General features: G+C 45.5%; 1 long non-coding RNA gene across 2 annotated transcripts in view; it reads left to right on the top strand.

The window, feature by feature from the left end:
- Window positions 1-9,912, top strand: part of LOC129046238 (uncharacterized) — a 33,666-nt gene continuing 23,754 nt past the window's right edge. Inside the window, exons 1-2 of one of the 2 annotated variants that reach the window (XR_008507159.2) lie at window positions 1-1,953; window positions 7,998-8,168. This is a non-coding gene — a long non-coding RNA (uncharacterized LOC129046238). The remainder of the gene's footprint in view (window positions 1,954-7,997; window positions 8,169-9,912) is intronic. The other variant, XR_008507160.2, reaches the window with a different exon arrangement.

The following is a 9,912-nucleotide window of genomic DNA, read 5'->3' as shown; positions in this document are numbered from 1 at the left end:
TGTGCCCCAGTGGGTGATTTGTTTTTACAAAATTCTTCACAGGAGGCTTTCATGGCAAGACACGCTGATGAGTTCATAATACAACCGGATGGACACACCTTGAATTTGTTCACTACTTCTTCCAGGCATAGAGAACGTCTATGTCAGAAAGCTGGCTTCCACTGTTTTAATGCAATTTCACAGACACTGAGAGGTTCGAGGGAGATGGGGATGCACAGGGAGCTTGAGCAACACGCAGAGGAAGTGGTGACAGCCAAGATTGGCCTCTGGGTATCAACAGTCACCTGGAATGTAAACTTGACAACATTCTGGACATGAACAAAAGAGAGACACTGGCTGAAGGACTCAGCAAGCTTACTGCCTCCTCTCCCTTTCTGGAACAAACAAACAACATTTGATTTGATTTGATGTGTTGGAAAAACCCCAGCAAAACAAGAGAAGAATTCAAGAAAGAGGAAAACATAACATTGTAAGAAACTGAAACTGAGAACTTCAGGTAAAGACACTTTGAGTGACACCTACATCCTAAAACGGGGAACAGTGAAATCCTCTGAGAGCTGATTGGAAACTTCCAAATGTTCAAGAAAAGTTACAATCTGAAATAAAGCAAGCTTTAACTCGGAAATGGACTTGAGAACCCACAAAGCAAAAGGAGCAGCATTTTCTACACCAGCAAGGCCATGCCTCCGTTAGTGGGGTAATTGAGGGCGTGGGCGGCAGGGCAGTGGGATGGTGGATATTCTAATTCTGCAGACAACCATTTTGGATCTTTTCTTTTCTTTTCCTTTTCTCTTCTTTTCTTCTTTTCTTTTCTTTCTCCCCCCCCCCCCTTCTCCCTTCCTTCCTTCCTTCCTTGTGTGTGAGAGAGAAGAGTGAGGGAGAGAGAAAATCTCAAGCCAGCTCCACACTCAGCGGGGAGCCCAAGGTGCAGCTCAATCTCACGACCCTGAGATCATGTCCTGAGCCAGAACCAAGAGTCCAACTGGGCCACCCAGACACCCCAATCTTTTTTTTTTAAGATTTTATTTTTATTTATTTGACAGAGAGAGAGACAGCCAGAGAGGGAACACAAGCAGGGGGAGCAGGAGAGGGAGAAGCAGGCTTCCTGCGGAGCAGGGAGCCCGATGTGGGGCTCGATCCCAGGATCATGACCTGAGCCGAAGGCAGACGCTTAACGACTGAGCCACCCAGGCGCCCCCTCATTACAACTCTTAAGCATAGTGGCCCACCAGCTCTTCATATTTCTCAGATTTTTTTAACCTTTTAGAGCAACCCTAAGAAATCTCAGACTAAATATTTGCCTGAGGCTCAGCAGCTCTTTCAGGTTCATGTTGATTCCTTTTTGTTATAGTCAACACGTCTTATTTCAAAATGTTAGCAGGAGTTATTTCTGGGTGATGAGATTGGAGTGCTTTTCATTTTCATCTTTATGCTTTTCAGTGGTTCCCAGCACTTCTGAAAGGAAATGGTCTTCTTTATTATTCCTTTGTGGGACGCTCTTCAAATGAGAAACAGCAAGAACCATAATTTTAAAAAATTAAAATATCCTGCAAGAATAAATGTCACTTCCCAAAGGACAACTTAGCAAAACAGTAACAACAAAAACCAAACATTCCCTGAAACTCCCTCAGTTAGAATTTTACTCCAGAAGGAGTCATTGTCTTAAAAGGTGTCTGGGTCTCAGGAGGCCTCTGGGAACAATGTGCATAAGGATGCTGGCTCTGGTCAGTGTGTGTGTGTGTGTGTGTTGGGGGTTTGAGTTTCCTGATGTTTGTGGAGGAAGGACAGGTTGGTCAACAGCAGCAAGGAGACCAACCCAACAGACATTGCCGTCAACAAAGGGATGGCACGATGGTGGCTGGCAAGGTGTAGGAGGAATACAAAACAGAAGGAAATGTGATGGCATTATTGATGAAGGAATAAAAAACTGGAAGCAGAAATATTGTAGAGAAGGTAAGTTAAAAGATTTTTATATTGGAAAAAAAAAAGTAAATTCGATTGGTCTGAGCTCATGATCTTTAACAAGACTGTGTTTTTCTGTTCGGACCCTGACTGGAGCCCATCCACAGCAGGGCTTGTGCTACCCCTGCCCCCCCCCCCCCCGACTTACCCAAGGATGATTCTACATCCTGGGGCAAGGCAACTTTAGAAGGGCCTAGGAAGCAAGGATTTCAGACAGTAGTGGTGGAAGGATAAGGAAGCCACTGACCAAACTGTAACAATTTTGATGTTAAAAAGGGAAAAGTAATTATGATGAACTGAAATAAGTTACACAGGGCGCCTGGGTGGCTCAGTCGTTAAGCGTCTGCCTTCGGCTCAGGTCATGATCTCAGGGTCCTGGGATCGAGCCCCGCATCGGGCTCCCTGCTCGGCGGGAAGCCTGCTTCTCCCCTCCTTCTGCCTGCCCGATCCCCCTGCTTGTGTGTGCTCTCTCTCTGTCAAATAAAAAAAAATTTTTTTAAATGTTAAAAAAAAAAATACAATACAATAAGTTAAGCATGTGAAGACCTCAAAACAAAAAAGGTGATATATGACTTATGAAAAGGGTCAATACACCAAGATGTGTTAATTTTTATTTTTTTTATTTATTTTTTTATTTTTTTTTAAGATTTTATTTATTTATTTGAGAGAGAGAGAATGAGAGACAGAGAGCACGAGAGGGAGGAGGGTTAGAGGGAGAAGCAGACCCCCTGCCGAGCAGGGAGCCCGATGCAGGACTCGATCCCGGGACTCCAGGATCATGACCTGAGCCGCAGGTAGTCGCTTAACCAACTGAGCCACCCAGGCGCCCCAAGATATGTTAATTTTTAAAAAAGGTTTTATTTATTGGGCGCCTGGGTGGCTCAGATGGTTAAGCGTCTGCCTTCGGCTCAGGTCATGATCTCAGGGTCCTGGGATCGAGTCCCGCATCGGGCTCCCTGCTCCGCGGGGAGCCTGCTTCTCCCTCTGCCTCTCTCTCTCTCTCTGTCTCTCATGAATAAATAAATAAAATCTTTAAAAAAAAAAGGGTTTATTTATTTATTTGAGATAGAGCGAGAGAGAGAGCACAAACAAGGCTGAGAGGCAGAGTGAGAGGGAGAGAGAAGAAGAATCCCATCTCTCTAGAGAGATGATGGAGCCTCTGGAGCACAGTGTTCATCCTAATGAGATATGATAAGGTCCATTTTTAATAATCATAACAGACCCGGTCAGTACCGCATATTCGAATGACAAGACAGTGGGATTTGGTGAAGCAAGCAAGGTTAGTAGAAAGCACTATTCTGGTGAGCAACACCAACTTCCAAGGGATGGATTTTTAAGATCTTATTGATGTATTTAGTCAAGTTTAAAAACGGAAAACGGAAGCTCAGGTTGGAAAGTGTGACCAGTTTCCATACGCCGGTCCCAAATCAGTCTGTTTACAGTGCAGAAACTGAACCTTGGCTTCTCAGAGATGTTATTATTTTTCCTCTTGGTTCTGAAGATTACTGTAACTCTACAAAGATAGAGGAGTAAAGAAAAATTGCTCTGAACCTAGGAGAGTGTCAAACAACCCTGGAAAGGGAACGCAGGAAAGTAAGACAAGTGTATCTACTGATGGTGCAGATGAAACTTGACATCACGGCATTAATACTTACCTGTATAATAACAAGTTCTGTATCACTGTGGTGTTTTGTATGTATCTTCTCTGCATTCATGATGTCCAAAGCATCATAAAGGTGACAGGGAACTGCGGTGTCACCGGGGCTGAGGCTACGTGGTAAAAGCAAACATCCTCCGTTGAAAGCCCATGGGGCTGAAGTAAGATTCGGTTAACACTATCTCTCTTATCCTAGGACCTGGGAGGGTCAGTCTCTATCTTGCAAAACAGCAACAAGCCTTAGTCATGACTTTCTAGAATGGGTGGCTGAGAGAGTTGGTTCCCCACCTACTGGGGAGTCAACTTCTCTTGGGAAGAGGCCAGCGTTTCCATTCTGCATAAGCCTACCTTGTCCTTTGGGTTTTCAACCTCTTTCTAATTTTCAGTTGGGAGTGCCTGAGAATGTCTTCTCCGTGCATCTATAATTTGTTAGCTGGTTTTCCAACTCTTCAGCAAATAGCTGTATATTGTCCATTATTATTCAACAAAGACATACTGAGGCCTCCTTCTGCCTTCCCTGAGGTCACTCCCAATGGTGATCAAAGCAGGCATGGCGCTGCCTTCTTGGGGCTTTGAGTCTAGTGGGGAAGACAGACGTGACTCAGAGAATCACAAACTGACGCGCTGGAGAGCAGGGTGAAGGGAGAGCTGAGCAGGGGCCCAGCCAGGGCTCTCGATCTGGGCTTGGGGTAGGCGGGCAAGGAGGTGATTTGGACTGGAAAAGGACTTGTGAAGTGGGCACAGAGTTCTGAGAAGAGGTCTGGGCAAAAGCCCAGAGGAGGCCGGGGTGGCACCTGGAGGAGCGAGGCTATCTACATGGAGCGAGGTGAGGGGGCAAGGTAGGTGAGGCCCAGACCAAGCTGGCTCAGATCAAGCCGGCTCATGGAGGTCAGATAATTTTTTTTCGGTAAGTGCTTTATTGAGATATAATTCACATGGTGTATAATTCATCCATTTAAAGTGTACAATTCATTGGTTTTTTAGTATATCCACAGAATGGAATAATCACTATGATCAATTTTATTTTATTTTTATTTAAAAAAAATTTTTTTAAGATTTATTTATTGGGGCACCTGGGTTGTTCAGTGGGTTAAGCATCTGCCTTTGGCTCAGGTCATGATCCTGGAGTCCCGAGATCGAACCCCACATCGGGCTTCCTGCTCAGTGGGGAGCCTGCTTCTCCCTCTCCCTCTGCTCCTCTCCCTGATCATGCTTGCTCTCTTGCTTGCTCTCTCTCTAATAAATAAATTTATTTATTATTTTAGAGAGAGAGAGTGAGAACGCGGGTGAGGGAAGGGGCAGAGGGAGAGGGAGAGAGAGAATCTCAAGTAGGCTCTACATCCAGCACAGAGCCGAACACAAGACTCGATCTCACAACCCTGAGATCATGACCTGAGCCAAAATCAAGAGTCAGGCGCTTAACCATCTGAGCCACCCAGGCGCCCCTAAGAGTCAGGCACTTAACCAACTGAGCCACCCAGGCTCCCCACTAAGATCAATTTTAGAACATTTTTGTTGCCTCTGCATAGAAATCCCATACCCTTTAGTAGTTATCCCCATTCCCCACTATTTGGGTTCTGGACCCAATTCCAGTGTGCGGAGACAGTCGTTTGCCCACACATCCAACAGGCAATTCTCACAACACCCGCTGGGTGTCCTTTAGTTCGATTCTGACACTGTCTACCTGAAGATAGTGTCAGATCCCCCAGAGTGAGGGTTCAGTCCTACAAGATCCGCCCCCCCCCGCCCCTTCAGATGCGCAGGGACATCTGTGCTTCTGACAGACTGACAATAGATCCATATTTCAGGCATTCCAACGACTCCCTCCTTGGGTCGGATTAATCTGCTAGAGTGGCTCACAGAACTCAGAGGAATATTTTACCTACTAAATTGCTAGTTTGTTTATTTATTTATTTATTAGATTTTATTTATTTATTTGACAGAGAGAGACACAGCGACAGAGGGAACACAAGCAGGGGAAGGGGGAGAGGGAGAGGGAGAAGCAGGCTTCCCGCGGAGCAGGGAGCCCGATGCGGGGCTCAATCCCAGGACCCTGGGATCATGACCTGAGACGAAGGCAGACGCTTAACGACTGAGCCACCCAGGCACCCCTAGTTTATTGTTTTATTATAAAAAGATAGAACTCAGGAAGAGCCAGATGGAAGAGAGACACAGGGCACGGTATGGGGCTAAGGCGGGAGATTCCATGCCCTCTCTGGGTGCACCGCTCTCCCCAATCTCCACGTGTTCACCAGCCCAGGGGCTCCCCAACCCCGCCCTTTTGGGGTTTTATGGAGAATTCATCACATGGGCACGATTTATGAAATCACTGGCCATTGGCGACTGATTCAACCTCCAGTCCCTCTCCCCTCCCTGCTCCCCCCAGGTCACAGTGAGAGGATGGCAAGTTCCAACCCATGATAATCACATGGCTGGTTCCCCTGGCAAACTCTCCTTAGGTGCTTTCCAGAAGTCACCTCATTAATATGAACTCAGGTGTCGTTCAAAGGGATTTATGAATATCAAGACACTTTCATCACTCTTATCACTTAGAAATTCCAAGGGTTTTAAGAGCTCTGTGCCAGAAACAGGGGACAAAGACCGTATATATTATTATACCACGCTGGGTTTGTAGGTCTTGCGTTTGAGGCACCCGTGAGAAATCCAGGTAGAGAAGTGGAATGAGTAGTTGAACGCACAGCTCTAGAAAACAGTGGCCATTTGTCTGGATGGGGGATATTGATGTGACAGTCCCTGGGGGTTAGGCAGAGGCCCATGCGGGAAGCAGAGGGCAGACTCCAGCTGGATACTTGGAGGAGAGTCTAAGAAGGATATTGTTAATAAAAGTGTGGGTAGGGTTGATGGAAATCAATTAAAAAGGGTGCAGCATCTGCCGTCACAGCTCAGTGACCCCTCAGGAATAAATACCCTGGCCTTTCTCTCCATCTTGTCCCTTGTTTGTAGCTCTCCCTGCAAAACCCAAATGCAAGCCCAGGGAAAAGAGCCTGATAAATTCCACCCAGCCCAGAGCAGGAGGCAAAAGGGCCAAACAGAATATACACAGCGCGGACGGTAGTTTTAACCTTGGATGGGACGTGAGGGAAGCGAGACTTGAGCCAGAGCCTGAGTCCTTGAGACATTGAAAGCCAGGGTGAAGGAGGATGAGCAGGCTGGCAGAGGAGATGGGACGAGTGGCTAGAGGGAGTAGAAATACCAAGAATATCCTGGAAGCCAAGTTAAGTAAGGCCAAGACTCCACTGTCAGTGTTTATGGAAATAAGAGGCATACTTTTCTTGCTGTTACCTGTTTTATCTGCTAGCAGCCAGAAGCAGGGGAAATGGAACTGCCTTTTGGGTTTCGTCCTCGACCACAACCAACCCCATCTAAGGCAAGCATCCCCGCTATCTCACAAGTGCTGGTGTTCTTGCTGGTCCCACAGATGAGCCTCCCCTTGGGGAACCCCCCGCAGTATTACCTGGTGCCTGTGAGCATGAGTTCTGGACAGAGGCAGATTACCTGCCTCGGAATTCTGGCTAGTTGTGCAACCTTGGGCAAATTACTTAACTTCTCCATTTACCCATCTGGAAAATGGGAATGGTGATAGTTGTGAGGATTAACTCAGGTGTCCCAGGTGAAGGACCTGGGACATGTTAATTGCTTAAAAGTGCTAGCTACTTTTTTTTTTTTTTTTAATCAGAGAGAGAGAGAAAGAGAGAGCACAAGCAGGGGGAGTGGCAGGCAGAGGGAGAAGCAGAGTCCCTGCTGAGCAATGCAAGACTCGATCCCAGGACCCTAGGATAATGACCTGTCATTATGCTTAACTGGCTGAGCCACCCAGGCATCCCTAAAGTGCTAGCTATTTTAATTCCAACAATGCCCAAGATATAGTAGGTGCTCAATAAATACTAGTTAAATGAATAAATTATTTTAGTTGAAAAATCATTAAATTGAAAGAGGGACCCTGTTTACCTAAGTTGTAATTATAAGAGATTTTATGAAGAAATAATTAAAAACCTTTAGGATTTTAAAATTTCCATTACAGTAATAAGATAATGATATTAATTTTAAACTAATCTGAGTGTTATGGTAATTAAATAAGCAACTTGTTGGCTTTCAGAGAAGGAAGGAAGTGCATAGATTGGTACCAAGACACTCAAAGCACTGACAGGAAACTGAGGTTCAGTGGTGTCAAGGAGTCAAAAGTGTTCTGGAAAGTTCCCCAGCAGAAATGGGGTACAGCTGGGCAGGTGGACAAGGACTAACCAGGGCAAGTGAGTTTCAAGGAGCAAGGAAAGGCCATTTAACCTGCAGTTCCTGGTAATGAAACAAAATATTTAGTTTATTGTTAATTATTTGTTTTCTTTTTTTATTTCTTTAGAGAGAGCGAGCAAGTGCACGAGCAGGAGGGACAGAGGCAGAGGGAGAGAGAGAATCCCAAGCAGGCCCCATGCTCAGTGTGAAGCCTGATGTGGGGCTCAGTCCCTCGACCCTGAGATCATGACCTGAGCCAAAATCAAGAGTTGAATGCTCAACTGACTGTGCCACCCAGGTGCTCCTAGTTATTTGTTTTTCTTAAACTGAGGTCCTTTGGGATTAAAAAAATAACACATGTTACTGTTATGTAAGAGAATGTCCGTGTTCATAGGAAACACATCAAGCATATAGCAGTAAAGGAGTCATGATTGCAAATTATCCTTAAATGACTGATTTAAAATAAGAATATGTACATATATATAGTGAGAGACATAAGGCAAATATCGCAAAATGTGAATAGTTGATGATTCAGATGTTCATTGCACTTCCTTTTTTATTTGAAATTTTTTTCAAAATACAGAGTAAGGAAAAAGGTAACACATGCTTAGAACAATTAAGAAGGGGACACCTGGGTGGCTTATTCGGTTAAGCATCTGCCTTCGGCTCAGGTCATGATCCCAGGGTCCTGGGATCGAGCCCCGCATCGGGCTCCCTGCTCCACGGGAAGCCTGCTTCTCCCTCTGCCTGCCGCTCCCCCTGCTTGTGCTCGCTCTCTCTGACAAATAAATAAATAAATAATTTTTTTTAAAAAAAGAACTATTTAGAAGTGTTTGAGAGAGCCCAAAATTGGATATTCTAGTACGTCATCGAACCATCCCTGAGCCCCTTTTCTCTTGCTGCACCCGAGGCGGTACGGTGCAGTGGTCAGAGCACAAGGCATGGTGGTCAGTTGTCTGGGTTTGAGTCTGGCTCTGACATTTACTAGCTCTGTGACTTCGGGGAAGCTTCTCAGCTTTCCGATTCTGTTTTCTCACCTGCAAAGTGGGCACAATTATGGAAGTTGAGGGGATGAAATGGCTGATGTGGGTAAAGCCCTTCGAAAAGTGACAGGCACATAGTACTTGGTGCATGTTCCAGGTCACCATCATCATCACTATTATTAGCCTGAGGAACCAGATGGCAAGGATGACTCAGTGGGTTATTTTTGTTTGGTTTGGTTTTGATTCTTAAACTGAGGATACCAAGGTCCTCAGGCATCACAGTTCTTAGAAGTCACTTTCAGGAGGTAAATAATCTGAATCAGAACCAGCTTATTTCTCTCTGTGTTGCTGCCATCACCAAAGAGGCAGCAATGAAAACAGAGCACGTCCCTTCTTTTTCTTTTCTTTTCTTTTTTGAGAAAGAGTGAGAGAGCGAGCATGAGTTGGGGGCAGAAGAGGGAGAGAACCTAAGCAGCCTCCACAACTGAGCACGGAGCCCAGTGCAGGGCTCGATCTCACGACCCTGAGATCATGACCTGAGCCAAAATCAAGAGTCAGATGCTTAACCAACTGAGTCACACAGGCTCCCCTTCTTTTTATTTTCTACCTCCCTGCCCGCCCTGCTTACCAAGTGCCAGCTTTAAATTCTCCCTGGAACTACTCAGCCGCAGCTATGAGCTGGCGATACTTCACAGAAGGTTGGGTGTTGTTTTCTGTTCTGCCTGGAACACAGATATTTTGCCCAGCCCCGGTGGTGGACATTTTACCAAGTTAGCCTAAGAGAGCTCGTCTCTGCTACAAGAGTGCTACTGTCTTCACTTTTGTTTTGTTTTGAAATTTTGTAACTCACTCCCTCACTGAAGACTATGAGAAGTTAAATGCAAGTTACTCTTATTGTATATCGTGGGAAACCCGGTTAAACATTTCAAGTGCTCAAATATACCACAGTCTGTCTCAAGAATATTCTGGCAATGGGTAACAGAGCTATGAAACCTTGCAAACCTTTGACCCAGTAATACCAGTCTTGGGAATATACCCCAAGGAAATAACCCAAAAGGG

The sequence above is a fragment of the Mirounga angustirostris genome, unplaced genomic scaffold, assembly GCF_029215605.1.
Source record: "Mirounga angustirostris isolate CCGP_5_RB_7025 unplaced genomic scaffold, mMirAng1.0.hap1 SCAF_17, whole genome shotgun sequence".
In the NCBI taxonomy this organism is placed as follows: domain Eukaryota; kingdom Metazoa; phylum Chordata; class Mammalia; order Carnivora; family Phocidae; genus Mirounga; species Mirounga angustirostris.
Note: the sequence above shows the minus strand (reverse complement) of the source record. Positions and strands in the feature narration are given on the sequence as shown.